At 38.4% G+C, this 27,329-nt stretch overlaps 1 pseudogene; it reads left to right on the top strand.

Annotated features, from left to right (window-relative positions):
* The first annotated feature begins 8,042 nt into the window (after positions 1–8,042).
* LOC138817098 (calcium-activated chloride channel regulator 1-like) lies at positions 8,043–25,527 on the top strand (annotated as a pseudogene).
* Positions 25,528–27,329: the final 1,802 nt, after the last annotated feature.

Raw genomic sequence — 27,329 nt, 5'->3', positions numbered from 1 at the left:
TGTTTTTACTATTCAGGGTCTTTTATTATTCCACATGAATGTTTGGATTGCTTCTTCTATTTTATTGAAGAATGAGGTTGGAATATTGATGGGTATTGCTTTGAATTTGTAGACAACCTTTGGACGTATTGCCATTTTCACAATGTTAGTCCTCCTAATTCAGGAGCATGGGAGGTTTTTCCACTTACTACGTTCTGCTTTAATTTCCTTTTTTAGATTTTTAAAGTTTTCATCATAAAGGTCCTTCATTTCTTTAGTTTACTCTTAGGTATTTTATTTTTTTGTGGGGCTAGTACAAAAGGAGTTGGTTTCCTGATTTCAGCCGCGCTTTTCTCATTGTTGACATACAGAAAAGCCATTGTTTTTTATTTTTAATATATATTTCTATTTATAATATATTATATGTATATACTATATATTTATTGATATTTTATATATATTGTAATAATGTAAAAATGTTGACACAGGGGTTAAGTTACATAGTAGGGTAAAGAGTACATTTCATAGTAAGCATTGTTACTTCCTTTGTTTTCCCCTTACCATCACTTTTTTTTGGGGGGGGGGGTCTGGTCTTGGGGCTTGAACTCTGGGCCTGGGCGCTATCCCTCAGCTCTTCAGCTCAAGGCTAGCGCTCTACCACTTGAGCCACAGCTCCACTTCTAGCTTTTTTTTTTCTGCTTATGTGGTGCTGAGGAATCGAACCCAGGGCCTCAGGCATGCAAGGCAAGCGCTCTACCACAGCCACCTTCCCAGCCCCCTATCATCACTTTTGTCTCCACCTCCCCAACTCTTCCTACCCCTTCCCCACCCTGACATTGTAAAGTTCGTTTTCAACATAGTGTCCTGTACATCTCGTTGTCACAGTGGGTCAGCCTGCATCCCCATTTAAGCATTCCCCAATATCCCCTCCCCTCCCCAAATTACAAAAATGTACATTCAAGGTGCAGAACACCAGCATCAAATCCAGTGAAAACAGGGGTTATACCATGGGGGAAGAACATACAAAAGAAACAAAAGAATCACATAGTGCATTGTAAGTACATTAAAAACACTAGCAAGAAAGAAAAAATACCACTTGTTTTCCTGTCTTGGGGTACATTTTGCTTAACATTATCTCCTGTGATCATATGTACATAGCCTTTGACCTTCTCTGCTTGTCCTAGACATGTACTAGTCATTGCAAACAAGGGAAACCATGGGGCGTATGTTTCTTTGGGCCTGGCTTACTTCACAATGTAATTTTTTCCAAGTCTTAACATTTCCTAACAAATGAGGCAGTTGTCATTCTTTCTGACAGGGGTATAGAATTCTATTATATATATGTATATATATATGTATATATATCATATGTTCTTGATCCATTCATATACTGAGGGGCATCGGGGTTGCTTCCATATCTTAGCTATGGTAAATATTGCTGCGATAAACATGGATGTGCTAGTAGCTTTGCTATGACCTTGTTTGTGATCCCAAAAGTGGGATTGCTGGGTCATAGGGGAGCTCTATGTGGAGTCTTTTGAGGAACCTCCAAACTGCTTTCCAGAGTGGTTGAACAAGTTTACACTCTCACCAACAATGCAGTAGGGTTCCCTTTTGGCCACATCCCCTCCAGCATCTGTTGTTACTAGATTTCTTGATTCTAGCCATTCTAACTGGAGTGAGGTGGAATCTCAACGTTGTCTTGACTTGCATTTCTTTTATGGCTAGAGAAGTTGAGTGTTTCTTAATGTGTGTATTGGCCATTCTTATTTCCTCTTTAGAGGAGTTTCTCTTTAAGTCCTTAGCCCATTTATTAATCAGGCAGTTGTTTCCTTGAGGATTTGTTGTTGGGGGATTTAGTTTTTTGAGTTCTAAGTATATTTTATTTTATTTTATTTTTTTATTTTTTTTTTGGGTCTGGTCGTGGGGCCTGAACTCTGGGCCTGGGCGCTGTCCCTCAGCTCTTCAGCTCTATCACTTGAGCCACAGCGCCACTTCTGGCTTTTTTCTTTTTGCTTATGTGGTACTGAGGAATCGAACCCAGGGCCTCAGGCATGCAAGGCAAGTACTCTACCACTGAGAGTGGTAGAGATCCTTGTCCTCTGAATGGTTAGTGAAGATCTTCTCCCAGTCTGTGGGCTTTCTGTTGATCTTTCTATGTCCTTTGCCTTGCAGAAGCTCTGCAGTTTCATGCAATCCCATTTGTCCAACTTTTCTTTGATTTGTTGTGTTTCTGGGTCTCTATTAAGAAACTTTCATCGCGTACCAAGGAGGCCTAGAGTTTCTCCTATTCCTTCCTGTAATGTTTTCAGGGTGTCTGCATTTTTTTGAGGTCTTTGATCCATTTGGAGTTGATTCTGTTGCAAGATGATATATACAGATCTAGGTTTAGTTTTTTACAAGTGTTTAACCAAAACCATTGATTTTTGAGGTTCATTTTATACCTTGCTACTTTGCCAAAATTTCAAATCAGCTTGAGTAATTTGGGAGTGAAGTCTATTGGATCCCCTTCATGTTTGCATCTTTTCTTATTGCTGTAGCTAATACGAATACTGTAGCATTCTAATACTAAATTGAAGAGAATACTAAATTGAAGAGAAATGGAGGAAGTGGGCATCCTTGTCTCGTTCCTGAGTTTAGAGAAAATGGCTTTAGCTTTTCACCATTAAATATAATGGTGGCTGAATTCTTAATATCTTAAAATGCCCGCAGTGTGTCTGTTTCCCTAGTTCACACCTATCATTTCTAACCTGGATTCTCCACAAAACAATTCCCCACACAGTATAACTATGAACTCCTGTTTGAATTATGCCCTGCCTGGAGGCTCCTGAGTACAAGGAGTATAGTCGAATATCCAGTCTAACTCAGTTTCTAGGATTGTAGATGGGTTGTTTAACAACTTGTGTGCCAAAAAAAATCAGTGCTAGAAATCCAGGTCTGCTTGTGACCACTATTCATCTTATAGTCCAGTCTTTTCTAAAATTCAATTTAGTTCTGTCCTTTTCCTCTCTAAAATCAGTGACTCTCCTTTGTACTCTGACTCTATGTAACTGATTACCCCTTAATGTCTTTCTACCTTCTCACCCCTCAAGATTATTCTCTTTATGATTGAGTTTTAGGAAGAGCTGTTCTGTTGGGAGTTTTACCCGCTTTGCTTATCATAAGTGATTTGTTTTTGTTCTTAGATCTGGTCTACTGGGGCTTAATGCAGGATTCTAGTCCAAAACAATGGCTTGAGGTTGGAGGCATGGCTTAGTTACTAGAGCACCAATCAATGAGCAAAAAGCATCAAGTACTATGTTTGAGTCCCAGTCTATATACATACATACATATATATATATATATATATATATATATGTAGTCTATAAGGAAATCTCTGCTTTAACCTTTATGAGAAAAATGACTTGCATTAACCAGCTATTTAACAATCTCATTTTTTAATTTTGCTATTTCCTTGATCTAATCTTACTAAAACCAACCACTCTGTCAAACTTGGTGGAATATTCTTTTTATTGATACCAACTAGAAAAATGGGTTTGTTTTCTCTACCCACTAAAGAATTAAAAGGCAGAAAAAATGTGTAAGGTAAACTGAGTACGTTTATTTGGGAAAAAAAAAAGCCATGAAAAAAATTAGCTTGCCAGACCCTCCATCCATTTGGAGAAGAGCCTAAAAAGTTGTCCAGTAGAGTCCTCTCAAAGGGCATCCTTCGTAAGACAGAGTGCTCCTTTTCTCTTCATTTAGGAATTGCACTGATTGCTCAATGGCTTGTGTGTGCACTGTTCTGTGTCTTTTCATTGATTGAGCAGGCACCTAAGGCATTATGGGGGGACATGTGAGCCTGAAGAAGCATTTCAGAAACAGCATTATAGCAGGAGCCCACGTTGCCTGGGAATAAGAGATGTCATGATGGAGCACATGTTATTGGCCATATATGATAACCACCACTTTTCCATTGATGCCTGCTTCACAGTTCTTTTGTTCTCTGGGAATCATCTAAAGGAAGGGAAAAACCTATTTTACATATGAGAAGTAAAATTTTGCCTGGCACTAGTAGCTCACACCTTTAATCCTAACTCCTCAGGAGGCTAAGAGAGGAGGATCACAGTTTGAAGCGAGCTCAAGTGAGAAAGACTGTGAGACTCTTACCTCCAATTAACCACCATACAAAGGCAGAAGTCTAGCTAGGGCTCAATGGCAAAGCACTAACCTTGATCAAAAAAGCTCAGGGACAGCACACTCATCCTGAGTTCAAGCCCCAGGACCAGCACACACACACACACACACACACACACATACACACACACACACACACACACACAATGTGTATATATGTATATATATATATATATATATATATATGTAGAGAGAGAGAGAAAGATATATATTTGTATCTATAAGATATTTTATATATAAGATTATTAACTATGTTATATATTTTATATTATATATAAGATAGTATATATATCTTGTTATAAATAATATGTAGATATATACCTATATGATATATTATATATATATATTAAAGAGAAAGAGAGGGAGAATAAAATCCTTCTCACTTGGTGCTTGCCATATATGCCGGAACACAATACTGTTCCATCCAGCTACTCAAGTTAATAAAACAATTAAACTGAATGCTTGAAATTTTTTTTTCTCTTGTAATCCAAGCACAGTGATCTATTTTCTTTCCTCACTTTATCTTCTAAAACTGGTTTCTCACATTAACTTCTTAAATAACTAACTAAATAAAAAGTGTTGACTTAATGCTGAAATAAAGAAGATTGGTCTGTTTATTTTGTTAATGCTCACAAGTATAGTGGCATAAAGTCACATGACAGCATTGTTTAAAATATTTTATGCTAAATAAAATTCTGTTTATATTATCTTTTTTGCTCATTTTCTAAAGATTGTTGCATGTAAAACTTTATTTCTATCAATTATTGGGTAAATTTTTATAAGCCAAAAACTTCTAACTAGCACCTATATCACCAAGAAAGCATTGTCAGCATCTCTAAAGCTCACTTCTTGTTTCCTGCGGTCATTATCATTCAAAGTAAACATTATCAGGCTTCTCACACTAGAGATTATTTCTGTCTGTTTATATAGGTAGAATGACTCAGAGTAAAAGATTCAAATGAAAAATGGAGGTAAAGATGCCAAATGTTTATTTTGGTTTTAGTTACCATTTAGACATTTGAGGGGCAAGAAAAGAATAGTCTAGGCTTTTAGCAAAAGCAGTTTCTGAGTACCTGTTACATTAATATTTCAGAATTTTAACTTAGAAATGACTCAGACACTTGATGAGCATCATTATTCAGCATAACACGGCTCAGGGTTTTACTACTCAAAAGACTGTTTACATTTCTTTATAAACTTCTACATCATTTACATTCACCAAATGTGCTCATTCTTAATTATAATGCATGATTGTTCTTTAAACAAAGCTAGCCACTGAAGAAGTCCACTCTCAAGATGGTAGGAAGCCTGGCGCCGGTGGCTCACGCCTGTAATCCTAGCTACTCAGGAGGCTAAGATCTGAGGATCATGGTTCAAAACCAGCCCAGGTAAGGAAAGTCAGTGAGACTCTTATCTCCAATAAACCACTAGAAAACCAGAAGTGGTGCTGTGGCTTAAGCGGTAGAGTGCTTGCCTTGAGCTGAAGAGCTGAGGGGCAGTGCCCAAGCCTGGAGTTCAAGCCCCATGACTGACCAAAAAAAAAAAAAAGATGTGTAGGAAAAGATTTGGTTATTTTCTGGTATCAGGATTTGAACTCAGGGGGTTACACTTGCTTGCTCATCCTGCTTACTCAGCTGGCTCTCTGCCACTGGAGCTTTTTGCTGGTTGTTTGTTTTGTTTTTTTTGGGGGGGTCCGGTCATGGGGCCTGAACTCTGGGCCTGGGCGCTGTCCTATAGCTCTTCAGCTCAAGGCTAGCACTCTACCACTTGAGCCACAGCGCCACTGCTTATGTGGTGCTGAGGAATCGAACCCAGGGTCTCATGCATGCAAGGCAAGCGCTCTACCACTGAGCCACCTTCCCAGCCCTGCTGGTTGTTTGGAGTCTTCGGACTCTTCCACCAGGATGGACTCACTACCCAACCCCTCTGGATCTCCGCATCCTAGCTAGGATTGCAACTGTGAACCACCATAAACTGGTGGCTTTTATGAGGAAGGAGAAGCAAGAAACAGCAGTCAGAAAGGCTACATGCTTCTTTAGACAAAAACATTATTGTTTCCCTGTAAGTTAAACATTATTCCACTTTGAATTAAAGAACAAAATTAGCACACTTTGATGTTAAGTACTGCTCTCACTTATCTACAGACCTTTTCCTTGTAATAATTCACTCCAGGAATTAGTGGGTTTTTTTTTCAACTTACAAGGCTGAGAAAATAGGTAAACAAAATAACTTTACAGGGGGCAATGTACAAAGCAGGTCCCACAATGGTGTAGTTATTCTTACTATTACGAGAAAGGTCCCAGAGGAAAACACCACAAAGCTAAGTCACATAAAGCTTTGACTCTTTGCCAACTTAGCCAATGACTGTCCCTTTCATGAGCAAGAAAGAAAAAGAAACACAGACTAGAGCACAAAATGTCGACAAATTTCTACAAGCTGTAGTTAATTCTGCCTATATTAACTCCATTTACTGTTTCTGTCTTACTTAGACACCTGGGACCTCCCTACAAAGCCACTACTGTTAACCATCTCCACTCTGACCTTATCAATGATGAATCAGTACTGCAAGACCCAGTGCCATTTTCTCTCTCACAGCACCAACTAGCCTTGGAATCCATTTCCACATTATGCATTTTTGCACAATACCAACTAATCCTAGAATGGAAGGCCCAAGGATGGGTAGAGGAAAAAAGGATCAAAATGAAAAGGACTTGACTTACTCAAAAATTTATTTGCTCAAAGCCAAAGGGAATTTATTTAGAACCACTGAGATTCAATGAGAAAGAAATGGGATCTAAGCAGGGGTCAGAAGTGGTACGTCTCCTATATTAATATAGGGTTCTCAAGAGTGATCAACACTGACCTCCTGACTTTTGTTAGTCGCAAGATACTTTGCAAAGGCAAAATTATGACTAATTTACCAATATTGTCAGCAAGATTTGCTTGTGGTTCTAGACTCAGGAAACATCACATTCTACAAAATAGAGTGGGTGTCACCACACAAGTTGGACAAGTAGGTTCTGTTTTGATTTTGTTGGTTTCTTTATGAGCTGGTACCTGTGACTTGAACTCCGGGCCTGAATGCTGGCCTATGTTTTTGTGCTCAAGCCTAGCACTCTAATACTTGAGCCACAACTCCATTTGTGGCTTATTTGCTGTATAATTGGAAGCCAGAGCCTCACGGAGCTTCCTGCCCACTCTGGCTTTGAGCCACAATTCTCAGATCTGTTTCCCGAGTACTTAGGATTACAGGCATAACCCACCAAGACTGGCAGGAAGTAGGTTTTTGTTGTAGACAAACATCTGGGGAAATCAGGAAGAAAACAAAAAGTCAATTCATCATTTCAAGATTAATTTCCTTGTAAAACTAACAAACAGCACAAGGAAGTTCCATATTGTGCCAAATACCACGGTTGTATTGGGGATTAGCTATTACCTTTCCTGATTTCTTGGGGCCATGATTGCGTAACAATGTGGCTTCAGTTTTGTGGCATAAAACTTTACCATTTGGTTCTGCCTTCCTGTAAACTTTCACAGTAAAAAAACATGTAAGTGTAAAGCATATCAAAGAGTTGCTAAGAAAAAAAAAGTTGCTAAGAAGATCATTCAATTAGAATAAAGGGTTGTAGGGTATGGAGAATGACTAAGCAAAAGAGATGTGAGTTACTGTTTTATGTGGAATAGTCAGGGAAGACTTTACTGTTGTGACATCTGAGCAGACACAACATGAATCACAAAAGAACCCATGGAAACCCCAAGACCTGGTCACAGGCTGGAGGTGTGAGCAGCTTGATTGGACCAAGAAAACTGACTGATTAGAGAAAGGGTGGGATGAATTGAAGCTGGGACAGGTGGCAGGACCCAGATCAATGGAAAGAACCTGACTTTCACATGAGAATCCCTGGAAGGAAGTTGAGGAGAGGAGGCACCTGTCCACGCACGTTCTGAACTACAGTGTGAAGTAAGTGAGGCAAGTTTTCATCTTTCAGGAATTCTACCTGGTTATCCTGAAATGTACGACACTTTGGCTCAAAGTTGATCACTTACAGTGTTTCATTTCAATTTTCTTTTTTATGCTCACGTCTCTTAGCAGTTTGAGAGACTCTAACTTTTAGAAAACATAGTAAGTTATTCTTCTTGGTTCTAATTCTGAGAAGTGATTCAGAAGGAATATGTAAAAATTCTGTATTGAAAGCTTGGGAACACCATTATTCATTATGGAAGCATACTGCAGAGACTCAGTTTTCTGACAAAAGGTCTGTGACATTATTCCAGAACTTGAAAAAATATCACTTGTTTATGGCAACAAAGGCTATTCTTTCCTAAAGATTATCTACAAATGGCATATCTACCCGTTTTATTGACTGACTATATGTACAAGCCTATATAATGCATTCCATGTTTCTACTAATCTTAAATAAGTAGTAGTAATCTATTTAAGAGGCAAGGAAAATGAGCTGCCCAGCTGTTATACAAGTCAACCAAGCTTCATAGCCAGTATGAAGGCAGGCTTAGAACCATGTATAGATGAATTCAACATTCTTTCTCTTACTTAACAATTCTTATGTATTTGTCTTTGCTATAAGGGACCAAGAAACCTTTCAATGTGCAAGATAAAGCAACAGTTTGAGATTAATAAACAGCTTGAAATTACAGGCAAAGACTTACTCATTAAAAATTAAAAATTTTAAATTGTGAAAATACCGTACAGAGGGGTTACAATTACATAGGCAAGATAATGAGTACATTTCTTATCAAGCATTGTTGCCTCCTCCTTTGTTTACCCTTCCCATCTCTTACCATCCTCCCCCCGCCACCCCCCCCCCCGCCAAAGTTGTAAAGTTTGTTTTCGACATAGCATCTTATACATTTCATTGTTGCAATGGGTCTACCTATATCCCTATTTAAACAATTTGTTTTTTCCCTTCCCCTCCACAAATTATACCAACATCAAATACAGTGAAAGCAGGGGTTATGCCGTGGGAGAGGGACATACAAAGCAACAAAGAAATCCTCTTATAAATGTTAGAAACGATCGCATGAAAGAAAAAACATTTGAGTACTTATTTGGGGTTCATTTCACCTAACATCAACTTATCTGACCGTTTCTGCTTGTCTCAGACATATACTAGTTATTGCAAATAAGGGAAACCATGGGACCTATGTTTCTTTGGGCTGGCTTGCTTCACTTAATATAATTTTTTCCAAGTCTTTCAATAATTTAATTTTATATTAACAATTGAAAATGGAAAATTCCTGGAACACACACACACACACACACACACACACACACACACACACACACACACACACACACACACACACACACACCCTACCCAGGCAACAGTGGATCATGCCTCATGCATAGAATCCTTGCTATTCAAGAGGCCAAGAGCAGAGGATCACAGCTCTAATTCAGTACATGCAATAAAGTCTGTGAAACCCCTATCTTCAATTCACCAGCAAAAAGGCAGAATAGACCATGTTAGTGCCAAATACCACTAAGTCTAGCTATTCAAAAGGCAGAGTTCTAAATATTGTGATTCAAAGCTAGCCTAGACAAGAAAGTCCATGAGTCTCATCTCCAATTATCTACAAAAAAAAAGCCAGAAGTAGAGTGGTGGCTCAAGTGGCAGGGTACTAGCCTTGATCAGAAAAAGCTCAAGATGCCAAGCACCAGTGGCTCAAACCTGTAATTGTAGCTACTCAGGAAGCTGAGATCCGAGAATCACAGTTCAAAGCCAGCTGGGGCAGAAAAGTCCATGAAACTCTTCTCTTACTATTATCTACAATTAACCACCAGGAAACAGGAAGTGGCACTGTGGCTCAAGTGGTAGAGCAATGGCTTTGAGCTGAAGAACTCAAGGATATTGCCCAGGCCCAGAATTCCAGGCCCATGACAGACAGAAAAAAAAAAAAAAAAAGCTCAAGTGCAAGGCCCTGATTTCAAAGCCAGGCCTGCTACTCAATCATACACACATACACATCCCCACACCCTGGCAAAAAGTAGCCCACTTAATGAAAAGTTTCATGATTCCATTTGTACCATAATGCCCTCTCATTCTCTCTCTCTCTCTCTCTCTCTCTCTCTCTCTCTCTCTCTCTCTCTCTCTCTCTCTCTCTCTCTCTCTCTCTGTCTGTCTCTGTCTCTGTCTGTCTGTCTGTCTGTCTGTCTGTCTCTCTCCTATTCTCTGCTCCGTGAGTATTCTTTAAGTGTCTTGTATTTGATAATACTCAGCCAGCCCTAGTCATTTTCTGGGCTGCTTCCTCCTTCTACTCTTTAAAACTCCCCTCCTATCCCATTCTTGCTGGTCCTTCATATGTTCCCTTAGCAAAGGTTGTTCTCTTGTCCCCTCTAATCTTTTATACCCTCCATTTATATATTCTTTCTACCAAAAATGGCCAGCAAAGTCAGTCACTTCAACCGCAAGTGCCCAAGAGTTGAATTCCCCCAACATCATTAAGTTACTAAATCTCCTGTGCAGAATGATCCAGCCAAGTATCTTTGGCTCCTGTGACATTTCCTAGATTGTCCAAGAAAATTACAAAACGAATTCCCATCACAACAAATACAGTTTCCAAGGTAAGTGAACCCCTTAGAGGATCTTGATAAAAATTGTACTTGATATTTCTCAACTCCCTTTCTCATTTCCATAGCCACTTTGAAAAGATTTCTTCCACTTTTATGAAGATCTCTGGCAACACCTCTCACTTGTAACAATCAATAGGTGCCTTATTGAAACAAACAGAAACTCCCGTGTATTTTCTTTCTTGATCTCTGCCTATCTTAGAAGAATTTTCTCCAATTTCAGATATGTTCCCTACTTGAGCTCATGATTCTTTTTTTCCTACCTTCATATCAGCCCTATTTCATGGCTGAATTTCCTCTCTTCCTCTTAGATATTCTAATTATCAGATGTTTGTGGATGAAGAAACCTGATATTCAAAACTAGGTCCTAAGGGCAACAGGCTATGGAAAAAATTATATCCCTTACTATCTACTATACTTTGGGGTAATTGCAATTACCACAACAAGTATTTAGAAATGATTTAGACTATTTAGGTATCTATTCAGTATTACTACCATAGCAATTATTTAGGAATAGAAAGACAAGGGGAAGAGAAGAGGAAGGGGAAGGAGAAAGGAAAGGGGAACGATTCAAAATAATAGAGACTCGGAGTCTGAAGGGCTGATTTTTAGATGAACATGAAAAGTAGGGCAATCTGTCATCAGCTGAAAAAGACACAATTTAATCCACTACATTTTTTGGTATCACCATCAAATGTTAAATACTAAAAGATACAAATAAAATGATTCTCAAGGTGGTTTTGGCTTTTTAGCTCCTCTGAAAGGAGCTTAGACATTAAGGCCCAAGGCCTACTTGGCCAAAAGCAAGGGACCTTATAAAACCAAAAGCATGGGATGGGGAGATTGGGAGGGAGGGAAAGAGGGAGAAATATGAGGGAGGGGGTAACAAGTTAGACAAGAAATGTACTCACTACATATGCAACTACAACCCCTCTCTACATCACTTTGACAATAAAATAAAAACAAAATAAAATAAACCCCAAAGCAAAGGAGGCTAGAGGTCTGGCTCAAGTTGTAGACTGCTTGCGTAGCAAACATGAAGTCCTTAGTTGAAACCCCAGTACAGCAAGAATAAAAGGTTGAGGATAGCATTATGTGAATTGAAATAATGTTTAAGGATGTGTAAAAAGCAACAGAAAAATCAATTAAGATAATTACTAACATAAAAGGTCATTTAACAGTACCTTGAAGAAAGAGCATTTGACACAGTGCTAATGTTTATTACAGTATTTTTGTGAATGAGTAACTAAATAGATAAGAAAACTGAAGACAATATTATCAAATTTCGGGCTTGTTTACTGGCAGCAAATACAGTGACCTTCCAAAGGTTATGAGATAAAAAGCAGCAGTAAGAAAGAAGTCATAGGTGAAAGGTTAATATGGTATGAAGAGACATCAGAAGACCAACCATGGCTGCAATGTATCTCAGTGGCAATGGCTTGCCTAGCAAGTGCAGTGTCCTAGGTTGGAACCCCAGTAGCAAAATAGAAAAGACAAAGAAACAAAAGAAAGCAAAGAGAGAAGTAATAAAGCGAATTCTAAGAGAGTGCCAACAAGGAAATGAAGATGCTATGACAGTTCACTATTTTTGTTAGTTGCAAGATTATGTAATAGATAGTTCCAGTATAATCTCTAAGGAATTAACTATGACATTTAAGGGTGATTGTATCAGTGGGTGTATTAGCTCATAAATCTCTGAATTAGTGAACCATATCCACAGGTAAGCTCTGAATATTTCCTTGTTTAGATCACGTGTTTTTATTTTGCTTTTCAGAATACAATTTAACTATATAAATCAATGGTCTGTGGCGACAATACTTGCATGCTTCTAATATTATATCTTTTCATCTAGCAACTTCTTTTGGGAAGATGATCCAGGGAGAAATGAAGTAATGATTTCAATAAGAACCACTTAAATCCCAGTACTAGTGGCTTGTGCCTGTAATCCTTGCTACTTGGGAGGATGAGATCTTTGGGTGGCTGTTGGAAGGCAGCCTGAGCAGAAAACTGCCTGTGAGATTCTTTTTTTTGCGGGGGGGTGGGGGGAGGTCCAGTCGTGGGGCCTGAACTATGGGCCTGGGCGCTGTTCCTCAGCTCTTCAGCTCAAGGCTAGCCCTCTACCACTTGAGCCACAGCACCACTTCCGGTTTTTTTTTCTTTTTGCTCATGTGGTGCTGAGGAATCGAACCCAGGGCCTCAAGCATGCAGGGCAAGCGCCCTATCGCTGAGCCAGCTTCCCAGCCCTGACCTGTGAGATTCTTAATCTCCAATTAACCACTCAAAAACTGGAAGTAGAGCTGTGTCTCAAAGTGGTGGAGCTCCAGCCTTGAGCAAAAGAGCTCAGGTATAGCACCGAGTTAAAGCTCCACAAGTGGAAGGAAGGAAGGAAGGAAGGAATGAAGCTATGAAGGAAGAAAGAAAACAGAAAAGAAAAAGAAAAAGGAAAGAAAGGAATAGAAAAGAAAAGGACACACATACATGTAAGGGAACTTAGTTGAAGACTACATTCTAGAATGTTGTGACAATATGATTTTTACAGTTTTTGTCCACTTCAATTTAAGATCCAATTTCAAATGACTTATCTTGAAACAAGATAGAGATTCTTTTGAGTAATACCAAATTAATGGTAATAGTCTAGAAGCCTGGCTCAAGTGTTAAATCACTTGTTTAGTAAGTGCAAGGCCATGTGTTCCTATCCTAAATCTCAACAATTCACTTTCTCTAGACTCTTCTATTGATGACTACTGTTTATCAAAGAAGCTACTTTCCAAGTATTTTTCAAGCCTATACTCTCTGATCATCGTTTTCAAAAGCATTATTTGTGGCATATGTTTGAAAACAGCTGGAGGGCTGGGGTATGGCTGGGATATGGCTCAGGGAAAGTACTTATCTAGCATGCATAAGGCTCTGGGATTGATTTCTGGCATTGCTAAGAAGAAAAAAGGGAAAGGGTGGAAATAGAGTATGATTTAAAAAAAAATGTAAGCTCTGAAGCAGAATGTTCTCTGGTTTTTCTTAATTTAAATTTAAATTTGAATTTATTGTACAGGTGATGAACAGGGGGTTACAGTTACATAAGGAACGCAATCAGTACATTTTTAAATCACTGTTACCCCTCCCTTACTTACTTCCCCCCCCCACTTATAACTTCTCATTCCCATCCCACCCTCCCAGTTGTAAAGTTCATCTCCAACATAGTGCCTAGTGACTACATTGTTGCATTAGTTCTTCCTTTCCATTCCACAAATTAGATAAGCAACATCCCTGGCTATAAAAGGAATGCAAATCCAAACAACACTGAGATTCCACCTTACCCCAGTCAGAATGTCCTGAGTTTCCATACCAAAGGTTTCCTTTTTGGAAAGTATAAGCTCTCCATTTCTCAGTCTCCTAAAGAATGGCCTTCTCCCAAAGCCTTCCTGAATCCCTACACCATAAACTCTTACCAAATTTTGGCACTCTAGTGAAGAGATTATAACTTTCCTATTGAATTGTTTTACCCCTACCTTGTATTGTTGTTGTTTTCTTCTTTTTTTCTACTATTCTAATCCATAGACGTGATTTTAATTTCTCCATCAGTAATGTTATATGTAATCATCCTGTACTTGCTCAAGAGTAGAGCATTGGATGGGGCACCTAAATGCATTCATATTTTTTTCATATAAAAGAAACAAAGAAAAGCACTGAACATCTATTTTAATATGCATTTTTATCATCTTTAAATAATTGTACAAAGGAGTTTCCATTCAGCAAAGCAGTTTATGGACACAATGTATATTGATCAGTGTCAGCCTCCTTACAATGTTCTCACCCTTCCCTCTCAACAGGCCACCTTCCCTCACTTTGCACAAGTTTGGAGGATTTGTTTTGACACTTGTGACTGTATTCTCCCCCAACCTCTCTTCATTCATCTGCCCACCCTTCCATTGAGCCCATCTTACCCCTTTCAAATACAGGTTTCCTGGCTGAACTGTGAGTTAGACTTTCTAAGGAATTACACAGTTTGAGTTTTCTCCATCCTCAATAAGCATTCATTGTGAGTCTAATATGCACCAGCATTTACAAGTATTTTCCCCATGTTCTTGTATTTAATCTGCCCAACAGTCCTTCTAGTTATTATTTCCTCATTTTATAGTTAAGGAAACTAGGATTGAGAAAGATTAAACTCAGAAAAAAAATTCTCCCTCCAAGAAAGGAGACAAGCTACTATGCATATGAATAATAACAAAAGCAAGACTGGATGTGGGGACTCATACCCATAATGATAGCGACAGGGGCTGTGGGTAGGAGGACTGCAGTGCAAGCCTGGCTGGAGTCACATTGTAAGACCCTCTCTGAAAGATGGCTAAAGCAAAAAGGACTGGGAGGATGACTCAAGCAGTAGTTTACCTAGCAGCACAAGGCTCCCAAGTACTAGTAATAAAATAGTAAATTACGAGAGCAATGCAGATGTTAGGCACAAACAAGTTCAAAGGAAATATATATTACTTTTTATGTGGATGGCTTAGTACATTTTTACAGATGAGGCTGTTCTTAGGCTGGAGCTGCAAGGGCACAGCAAGAAAAAAATGGGAGAGCATTCCAAAGCCTATGGTTTCAGTGTGCCACACAGTTCTACCTGTAGTCTTAGGCATACACGGGGACTTGCCATAAAACATTGGGAGTTTGTATTTACATGATGACAAAACAAAAGAATTAAAATGGAAACTTTAATTATCAAAGTGAAAAACAAGCTTGTATTGATTGTATACTTAATAATGCTTACTACTAAGGTATAATATTAATTAAGAGCTTGTATGAGAACCTTGTAGATCTGATCAACAGATTTAGAGCTTCTATAAGTACAAATTATTTTAATAGGATAACAAAAGAAAAAGCCTAAAAATTAACTACATAACTCTTACAAAAAAAAATCCCATGAGTATTAAGTGACCAAAGCAAGAAAGAGTAGGGTTTGTATTTTTCTAACTTTAGAACCAGCTCACAATACCATTGTACAACAAGATCAAGCTACGAACCATTTATATTCAATCAAAAAAATTAAAAGAATGAAAGAAAACTTATCTGAAGTATATTAAGTTCCCAAGTTATGAAAGAACTTAAGTATTCAATGTTATTTGAAAGCTGAAATAAACAAGTACTAATCACAGAAGCTAAAACTTTTCCCACTGAACCTCAGCTTTGACCCCTCTATACATCACCTTTACAATAAAATAAAATTAAAGATATATAAATAAAATTAAGCCCTTAATTCACTACTACTTCTTCCCTGTCCCTGATGAACTTTTCTGTAAGGAGATCCTGAGGTCACATTTGATAGTAACAAGGATAACCAGTCACTACTATGAGCTTGACTATCTACATTGAGTATGCTAAGGATGTTTAGCATAATCCCTATTGCTACTTCATAACTACATCTTTAGAATGAATAAGGACGTTCACCTAGACATTTTAGTGTATTTTACCATATCAAATATATGCAAATAGTTTGGTCTTGATTCAAATTCTTAAACTAATAGGCAGATATATAAATACCCTCCTTGCATTTCTATATAATTGTAGCCTGGGCAGAAATGATGTTCAGTCTGAGTGGGATTCTATGTCTAGCTCTGCATCTCTTGTCAGAGGTGAAAAGCTCAATGGTAAAGTTACATGACAATGGATATGAAGGCATTGTCATTTCAATTAACCCCTATGTAACAGAAGATGAAAAACTCATTCAGAACATCCAGGTAAGAGAAAACTTTTATTACTCATGCATTTTTATTTTGATAACTATTTCCACCTTTGCACATATAAATTCTCAGACAATAACAACTTCCCAAAGTATTCATCATTTGTATAAAACTGATCCAAACTGCCAGTATTCAATCAGTTTCGTTTTATGATTTAATTATGCATTAGTATTAGTAATCATTCCTTTATTGAATAATTAAAAGGCCAAACTCATAATATTTTTCTGCTAGTTAAGCTAATAGAAAGAAAGCTATTGTCAGGAACTTTAAATAATAATCTACGTATAAGCCCCAGAGTTTGTCAGTACAATAGAAACTATTTTAATTTTAGCATATAGTCAAGAGCAAGGAATTTTACTCTTATCGTAGAAATGAAAGAAACAAAATGGTTTGTGTAGTCATATAGTAAGTGCCAAACTTGGAATTGAAGCCAATTAGACATATGTATTTTGCCTGTCATCTTCAGCAGGCTGAGATATGAGGATCACAGTTCAAAGCAAGCCAGACCAGGAAATTACATGACACTCTTTTTTTTTTTTGTAGGTTGTTATGCTTGAACTCTGGGCCTGGGCACTGTCCCTCAGCTCTTCAGCTCAAGGTGAGCGCTCTACCACTTGAGCTACAGCTCCACTTCTGGTTTTTCTAGTGGTTTATTGGAGATAGGAGTCCCATGGTCTTTCCTGCTGGCTGGCTTTGAACCACAATCCTCAGATCTCAGCTTCCTGTGTAGCTAGGATTACAGGCTTGAGCCACCGGCGCCAAGCTCCATGAGACTCTTATTGACAATTAACCACCAGAAAACCAGAAGTGGCAGAGCATCCAGACCTAGAGATCAAGCCCCCCAATCCCAAGAAACAAAAACAAACCAATACTGGAAGTGTAGTGCAGGGTCAGAGCACCTGCCTAACAAGTTTGTGTCCCTGAGTTCAAGCCCACAGATTGTCAAAATAAATAACACATTGTTTTTATGTGTTTCCTTTTACTGATGTAACAGTTGGAAAGCAAAGCCTTGAATGTCACAGGGAAGACATGGGCCAATGGCACTGTGTCTGTGGACAGCACCACTGGAAATGACACATTGTTTGTTGTTACCTGGACAATGCAAAAACCACAAATTATTCTCCAAGATCCCAAAGGAAAAGAATATGATACTTCAGATTTCAAAGAACATAAGCAAAATAGTCGAACTTCCCATCTTCGAATACCGGGCATTGCAGAGGTAATTCTATTCGTTCATTTTCACTTTGTTTTTATTAAGTACTACTTTATAAATATGATTTTGTCTTGTATATTGTCAATATTAAAATTAAAACAGGTCATCTGCCATATGAATGAATGGAATATGTAATAATTCACATTCATATTGTTTACTAGTATGTAAAATCAGCTTTCAAATTACTATTAGAGCTAGGGTGTAGTTTGGAAAAAGACAATTATCCAGTATAGATGAAACCCATTTCCATCCTCAAAATTACACACACTCATATATATATATATACATACAGATAAACTACATGCATACAACAACACACATATGTACGTGTATATGTATACTTGCACATATATGCATATACATATATATGTACATGTGTATGTATATATACATACACTTTTCATATTTTAGTCAGTTTATATCCCAAGGAGAGAGATTGTTTATTTTGTTCCTCATTCTTAGGCGCTGCCCCTGAGCTCCTTTTTTGCTGAAAACTGGCACTGTTCTACTTGATCCATGGTATCAATCCTTCCTTTTTTCTGATTTAATTGGAAATTAAAATTTATTACAGATTTTCCTGCCCTGGCTGGCTTCAAACTGCAATCCTCACATTCAGTCTCCATAGGAGCTAGGATTACAGGTCTGAACCACTGCCACTGGGTGGAAAGAGTAATATTAAAAAGGCTTTGAATGAGATTTTGCTTTTTCTTTTCTTTTTTTTCCAGACAGGTACTTGGACTTATAGATTTTTAAATAATCAAGCCCAACCTCAATTGCTATCAGTCACAATGATCACTGGAGCAAGAAATCCTTCCATACTTCCAGTAACGGCAGCGGCTTACAGGAGTCAAAATACAGCACAACACATAAACCCAGGAACTGTTCATGCAAAAGTCTGGGAAGAGTGTATACTTATGGTGGAAATCAATATAGAAATCACTATCGAATAAGAAGGTGGATAGCAATTAGTATTGGAACTCGTGGACAATGGTGCAGATAACTAGCATCCTCTTCAAATTACATTAGACTGAAAACATCTGGAGTATTCTATGATGAAGTCATAGGATATATATGTTTATACTACATATTTCAAAGTTATAATGTTTATAAAAATTTTACTGAGTCTGACAAAGTAAAATAAAACACGTTTATTTTTCAACCTCAAGAAAAATTTTATTTTTCTCATGGAATAGATGAATACAATCCTCCTCCAGTATTCTTAGTGTTAGTGTTAGTTTGATAAGTTGCTTTTATAAAAAATAGCAGCTATTGTCAGTTAAATACATAAATCACAGACTTAATTCAATGTCAAAAGATTAGCATGTGGCTAAGCCTAGGTTGGAATGGAGTCTAATTCCAGTGTTCATATGTGCTGTGCTGTCTCCCAAACTGCTGATATCATTACTATTCCAGGAGAGAAACAGTAGCCATTTGCATTTATTGGATAACTATTACATTTGAACCTAAAGGTGCTGATACTGTCAAAAATGATGGTATCTACTCCAGATATTTTATGAAATGCAATGGAAGAGGTAGATACAGTTTAAAATTCCTTGTCCAGGCAAGAAATCACACTGCTAGACATAGTTTAAGACGACAGAACAAGTCTCTGTACATACCCGGCTATGTTGTAAATGGTAAGTAGCATTAAAATTGAAACAAGTCACATGTTTTTGTACATTCCATGTGGCAATCATGGAAAATTTTATGTACTATGGAAGAGTCAAGTATATAATTATGTATTCAACTTCTATGTTTCCAAATTGTATTCATACTATTGGGTGCAGTATAAAATAGGTTGTCACATGTTTTGTTAACATCTACCCTGGTTCATTTCAATTACAATGAAAAATTTTGGACCGAGCATCTGGTATGAGGCCAGCACTATAGAAGATGCTTGCTACAAAGATGAATGAAAGATAATCCTTGTACCAGGCTCATGTCTCACACTAGTGATACCAGCTACTCTGGAAGAAGAGATTGCAGGATTGCAATTCCGGGCAAGCTGGGGCAAAAAATTCCTGAGACCTCCATCACAACAAAACAAAGGGCATGATGGGCATCTGTGGGAGCCTCAATAGGAAGCTTGCAGGCCCAGGCTTACCTGGGTAGAAACCTTAGTAACATAGCCTGAAAAGAACATAAGGAAGTCCAGAAGCTCTGAAGCATAGCTTAAGTGATAGAGTGCCTAGTCAGTAAGAATGGGACCCTGAGTTCAAAAGGATCTTTGCCATAAAAGAATTTCTAGTCAAGCAGTTAATAAAGATCAAAGATGGTTTTATCATACCATAACATTTCCTCATTCATTTCAAAGTTGTATTAAAACAAGAGGGTTGTTTTCACTAAAAATTGTCAATATTTTGTGTCTGCCATTAAGTTTTAACTTACCCCTCTACAAGATGAAGTATCCACATGACAATATGAAAAGTTACAAAATTACTCTTTGGGGTAGATGTAATTTGACTGAACCCACCCAGACCTGAAGTTAAAGACTTGGCAGAAGCTCAACTGGAAGATGTCAGCAGACTAACTTCAGGAGGGTCATTCACTGTATCAGGAGTTCCTCCTGCTGGTGACAATACTCCCTTGTTCCCGCCCAGTAAAATCACAGGCTTGGAGGCTGAGGTTAAAGGAGGTCGTGTTCACCTTTCATGGACTGGCCCTGGCAGTACCCTTGATAAAGGCAAAGGTAGGCTTGGCATTAAGCTTTTACATTTTCTAAAAGAATGTCCATTAGCTTTCATTTTCTAATGTCTCATTTATAAATAGTATTTGTGGGTGTCTACCTGAGCCATTATTTATTTGTTTTCAGATGTGAAAACTGAAGGACGAAGAGATAGAAATTGGGCCAAGTTATATCTATAACCCAGAATTCTAACCCATTCTTGCCATGTCCTTTTGTACCAAACTGCTTTTCTGAGTTTGAACCATCCTAAACTTAATTGGGGAGGCCTGAATAACTGCTTCCTGTCCCTGGCAAGGAAAATCATTTTTCTAAGCATTCTGTACTTGTGTAATTTTATTCATTAATCACTGAGTTTCAAACTGCATGAAATTCCTAGAAACTATCCCTATTAAGTCAATGAGCATAAAAGACACATGACCGGACAAGTCATTTCACAATAATAAGACATAGAATACTAATGGCATGTCACTTACTAAATAGAATTTTCAAAGCCATATTTGCAGCCAGGAACTGGTGGTTCAGGCCTGTCATCCTAGCTACTCAGGAGGCTGAGATCTGAGGATCGCATTTCAAAGCCAACCTGGGAGGAATGTCTCTAAACTCTTTTTCTTTATTTTGAGGCGGGGGTCCGGTCGTGGGGCCTGAACTCTGGGCCTGGGCGCTGTCCCTCAGCTCTTCAGCTCAAGGCTAGCGCTCTACCACTTGAGCCATAGCACCAATTCCGGCTTTTTTCTTTTTTGCTTATGTGGTGCTGAGGAATCGAATCCAGGACCTCATGCATGCAAGGCAAGCGCTCTACCACTGAGCCACCTTCCCAGCCCATGTCTGTGAAACTCTTATCTCCAATAAACCACCAGAAAACCAGAGTGGCGCTGTAGCTCACCTGGTAAAGCACTAGCCTTGATTTGAAGAGCTGAGGGACAGTGCTCATGCCTAAAGTTCAAGCCCCATGACACTCTCTCGCTCTCACTCTCACTCTCTCTCTCTCTCTCTCTCTCTCTCTCTCTCTCTCTCTCTCTCTCTCTCTCTCTCTCTCTCTCTCTCTCACACACACACACACACACACACACACACACACACATACACAGCCATATTAGTTTGGGCATGCTTGTTTTATTATTTATCTTGGCATGTTTGTTTTATTTAAAAATAAAAAAAGAGACTTTTATAAGCCAAAACAGTATAGAGCATCCACCCATACTTTTGCTTCAATGTTGAAAACAATCACTATGTCCACGTTGGAAATACATCATTTTCTCATGACTTTTCAATAGATAGCAGAATCAAATCAAATATTAGTATTGTCACTAAAAACACCAAGAAGGAATTCATATAATCAAATATTTAGCTCTAAATTACTTTGGTAAAGGTGGAGCCTTCAGTAGAAGACTGGACTCTTATGAAATGTCCTTTGTGCTATTACAGAAAGTAAAAGGAGTGATGTGCTACTTGTAGGCACTGGGGGATTATCACCCTGTACTTTCTTCTGAAGGGCAGGAAGGATAATTGTGGCTGGCAAGCATGAGCCTTAAACATCATAAAATACCATAAGAACAGGGCACTGGTGGATCACACCTGCAAGCCTAGCTACTCAGAAAGCGGAGATCTGAGAATCATCATTCAAAACTAGGCCATGCAGGAATGTCCATGAGGCTTTTATCTCCAATTGACTGCCCAAAAGAACAAAAGTAAGAAGTAGAGCTGTGGCCTCAAGTGGGAGAGTGCTAGCCTTGAGCAAACAAACTTAGTGTCCGGGCCCTGAATTCAAGGCCCAAGGGCCAGCAAAGGAAAAAGAAAGATATCTCAAAGAGGAAATGAACATTTCCATAATCTTGAGTGAAGCCCTTATATTTTCCTAGTCATAGTGTCCATGCCTATTTTCCATATCTGGTAAATATGCAGATTTACCTAGATGCCAGTGGCTCATCCTTGTAACTGGAGCAACTTAGGAAGCTGAGACGTGGAAAATCACATTTTGGGTAGAAGTCCGTGAGGTTACATATCCAGTTAACCAGAAAAACAGCAATCATGAGACCTTGAGTTCAATCCCCTATTATAGCAAGAAGCGAAATACAGATTGAGAATTACCAAAATAATTACATAAAGTTCCAATAATTTATACTTTTCTACTTGTATAATTTGGGGAATCAATTTAACAAGTATATCATTGGCCAACTAGTAACTAAGGAAAACAAATATATACCCAGTACAATATTGTGAACTCTAGATGGTAGTATAAAAATATAGTCTATTCTCAAGAGCAATAGAATCTCATCAGAATGAAAAGTTAAGCCAGAAAAATCTGGAAAACACCATTCCATGCAGTAGAAGTATCAAGGCCAATGAATTACTTGAGAAAGACTTCACGAGAAAGAGGTCTTGTCTGGATCTTGAAGAATAAGATTTCCATATAGAGGACTGGGAAGGTGGTTCAGTGTAGAGTGCATGTAGGAAGCCCTGGGTTCAATTCCTCAGTGCCACATAAGCAGAAAAAACTGGAAGTAGCACTGTGGCTCCAGTGGTAGAGTGCTAGTCTTGAGCTGAGGAGCTCAGGGACAGCGCCCAGGAGCAGAGTTCATTCCCCACAACTGACAAAAAAAAATCCATATAGAGATAGAGAAAAAGAAGCCATTGAAGGAGTTGAAATCCAATGACATCATCAAGGTCAAGAAAGGAAAAGTAGCTTGTCATAGTGGCTCTTGCCTATACTTCCAGCTAATGAAGAGGTAGGAAGACTGCAGGAAGACTACAGCTCAGAGAAAAAGTTAAAATTCCCCATCATAACACACCAAAGGAGCTACACATGGGGGAGGTGAGCCTGCAACCTCAGCTGTTCAGGAAGCAAAGGCAGGAGGATTGTGGTGATGCTCCAAGACTGGTGCAAGGCAAAAGTGAGGTCCTGTCTAAACATGAAGCTAACAGCAAACACAGGCTGGCCGTGTGTCTCAAGTGGTAGAGTGCTTGCTTAGTATGTGCTAGACCAAGAACTCAAACCCAAGGCCTGTCAAACATTAAAATTAAAGAAGAAAACCTTCATAATATTTGAGTTAGGCTAGGGGAGGAAGGAAAGGGAGGGAAAAGGGTGGAGGAGGGAAAGGGAGAAGAAGACTTACCTCAGTGGAACAAGGTTGATGTGCAGAATGGTAGAGTATGTCAACAAGGCTATGTATAGAAAAATACATGTTAATCTTAACTTAGTCAGGCCAGGTACTGATGGATGACTCTTATAATTCTAGCTGCTCAAGAGGCAGAGATCTAGGATAGTGACTGATCCGAAGCCAGCATAGTCAGGAAAGTCCCTAAGACACTTGTCTCCAGTAAACTCATAAAAACTGGAGGTGGTGCTGTGGCTCAAGTGGTAGTGCCTTCAGCAAAAAGAAGCTCAGATCCAGAGTTCAAGCCACAAGACTGGCAAAAAATCAAAATATAAGTATAAACAGTCCAAAAGTTACTTACCTCATTTTTAAAATAGTATCAACCTGTCACAAAACATAAAAAATAGTCTTCATCTCAAAGAAGGACATTCGATGTCCTAACATTTAATTTCTAAACATGAAAAGCTTTTTTGTTTAGTTTTCATTTCTGTTTTTATATGAGGGATAAGGATTGTCTTAAGCACTCTACCACTTGAGTCTGCACTTTTGGATTTGGTTAATTTTTAGAAAATCTTAAACTTCTTGCTTGGACCAGCAGAAGACTGCAATTCTGCTACCTGTACCTTTTGCATAGTATGGATTGCAGGCATGTTCTACCATGTTTGTTAAGATGGGAGTCTTTATGCCCCAGCTGGTCTTGAGCAAAGATTCTTCTGATCTTCCCTTCCCAAGTAGCTGGGATTACAGATGGAAGCCACCATACTTAGCTTCAGCATATTTTTTTTTTCATGTGGATGCCAGCTCAGGGCCTTGAATCCAGAGACTCAGCACTGTGTTTGAGCTTCTTTGATCAAGGCTTGTACCCTATCCCTAGAGCCACAGCTCAACTTCTAGCTTCTACTGGTTAGTTAGAGATAAGTCTCATAGACTTTCTTGCCTGAGCTTCAAACCAACATGCTCAGCTCTTAGCCTCATGGATAGCTAGGAAACAACCATGAGCCACTGGATCCATCTAGAACATATTTATATTTCCATATCTCTGTTAGAATTTTGAAAGCAGTTGGGATGAAGCATTTATGTAGACATCCTTCTTCCTTTCTTAACTATTCATATTTGTAGCTAACATTTCAAACATTCATTCTTTCCGTATTTAATTGTGCTAACCACTTCATGTATCATTGTTTATAATTCTCACCAGTGGAGTAGGAGATACTCAATAAATATTTGATAGAGCTGAATGACTACATCTATGTTTGCCAGGTTTTATAAGCTTCAGATGGGAAAGTTGAGGTAAAACGTTCTATTACTTAGAAAAACAGTAATGGAGATCACCAGTCAAGGTCGGCCCTAGGTCCTGAGCTTAGTACAAACTCCAGCTTTTGGGTCTCCTCCCACTCCTCTGTTCCTTGATCATCTCACTTCTTCCCCTGTCATATTACTTTCTTTCAGCTTCATAAGAAAGCACACTTGAGCATTCCTGTGCTCCCTGTTCCAAATCAAAAAGCTCATTCAGCTCTGCATATCTCTCTGCATAAACTAAATTCTGGCAGGGAGGGAGGCTCAATGCTTCATGACAGTGAATGAAAATTTTCTGTGATCATATAATACATTTAAAAAACCTGGTGTACTTGTTAATCTAAAGACAATGGTATAACCAGACAAACGGTGTATCTGGCGTTCTCTATACTATAGTGAGCATCTGATCAGTGCCCACCAGGCAACGTGTCTGTGTTCCAGCTGCCAACTACACCATAAGTAGAAGTAAGTCTTCCCAGGAGCTCCAACATGATTTTGACCGTGCTGCTGATCTGACATCTAAGGAGGCTTGCTCTAAAGAAACATTTGGATTTAAAGCAGAACGTTTTAAAGTAGAGAATGGCACCAAGGTCTTCATTGCAATCAAAGGCAACAATGATTCTCATCTCATCTCAGAAGTTAAACTAGCAATTAGGTACACTGCTCCCCAAGATTCCAGCATCCCTGCTCTGGGCATCAATATTTCTGCAACCAGTTTGGCTATTTGGGGATTGGTCATGATTTTGTCTGTAATTTAAACTAGACAATGTATTAGAAAGAAATTATGATTTTATTTGTAATGTAAACTAGAGGATGTATTAGAAAGGAAATTATGATTTTATCTGTAATTTAGAGAATGTATTAGAATGGAAATTCAGTGTCATAAATATTTAGTAAGCACACTTAATTTAGTACAAAAAATCAGTTTCCTAATCACTTAATATCAATTAGTTTATTAAATGTATATCAAAATATTTTCTGTCTTTACACAATCTATTCCTTCACTTGGTTGATTGTGTTCTTTTTGCCATTGTTCGGTTTGCTTTTTTTTCTTACTATTCTAAGTATTAAATCCATGCTTGGTAAGAGCTGTACCACTCTTTAATATTCAACATTAAAGATGTGGACAGAAGGGAACCCTACTGCATTGTTGGTGGGAGTGTAAAGTTGTTCAACCACTTTGGAAAGTAGTGTGGAGGTTCCTCAAAAGACTCCACACAGAGCTCCCCTATGACCCAGCAATCCCACTTTTGGGCATTTACTCAAATGATCACAAACAAGACCATACCAGAACTAGCAGAACAGCTATGTGTATTGCAGCATTATTTACCATAGCTAAGATCTGGAACCAACCCAGATGCCCCTCAGTAGATGAATGGATCAAGAAAATGTGGTATATATCCACAATGGAATTCTATGCTTCCATCAGAAAGAATGACATTGCCCCATTTGTTAAGAAATGGAAAGACTTGGAAAAATTAAATTAAGTGATGTAAGCCAGGCCCAAAGACACATAGGTCCCATGCTTTCATTTATTTGCAATAACTAGTATATGCCTGAGACAAACAAAAAAGGTCAGATAAGATGATATTAGGTGAATGAAGGACACAAGTGGAATTTTTTCTTGCTACTGTTTCTAATATATCTATAAAGTGATGGTTTTGTTGCTTTGTATGTCCCTCCCCCACAGTATAACCCCTGTTTTCACTGTATTTGATGTGGGTATAATTGGGGAGGGGAAGGGAAAAAACAAATTGTTTAATTAGAGATACAGGTTGACCCATTACAACAATGAGATGTACAAATGCTATGGTAAAAACGAACTTTACAACTTTGGTGGGAGGGGGAGTGGGGGCGGTGGGCAGTGTAGGCGTGGTGATGGGAGGGCAGGGATGGTTGGGGAAAAACAGAGGAGGGAGCAACAATGCTTGATAAGAAATGTACTTATGACATTGCTCAGGTAATTGTAACCCCTCTGTATGGTATTTTTACAATAAAAATCTTATTGAAAAAAATGATGTTTGTTTCTATTTATGGGCTTTTAAAGAAACATTTTCAGAAGATTCCACAGACTCATTTAATATATGAACCAAGGCAAAATTCATACAAGGCATTTGAAAATCTATGTTTATACGGTAATACTATAACATCCCTCATTAGATCATAATATCCCACAAAAAATTATGAATGAAGTATTCATGTTTACAAAGTGCATAATAAAAAGGGTATAAAGAAATATTCAATACAAAGTGACCTAATGTGGTAAGAAAAACAAGTTTTTTTTTTATAACCAAAAGACTCCTCTTCTGTAGAAATAGTTGACTATCACAATAGAGTTCTGTATTTATGCATGGACCATCCTTCCATCAAGAGTATTGTTAGTCTGCCTGAGTGATCAGCTCCCTTCTGCCTGTGTTAGTCCCTGCCAGAAAATCGCCCAGACATCCAGAAATCTTGCTGTGGCAGACAATGTTTAGGAATATCTGCCTGTTCTCCAGAATTTATGGGTGACTCAGAAAGCAGAAGGGTACCCTGGGAGGGAGGGCATCATCGGGGAAGA

This window comes from Dipodomys merriami, unplaced genomic scaffold (assembly GCF_024711535.1).
Source record: "Dipodomys merriami isolate MVZ:Mamm:240054 unplaced genomic scaffold, mDipMer1.0.p SCAF_7, whole genome shotgun sequence".
NCBI lineage: Eukaryota > Metazoa > Chordata > Mammalia > Rodentia > Heteromyidae > Dipodomys > Dipodomys merriami.
Note: the sequence above shows the minus strand (reverse complement) of the source record. Positions and strands in the feature narration are given on the sequence as shown.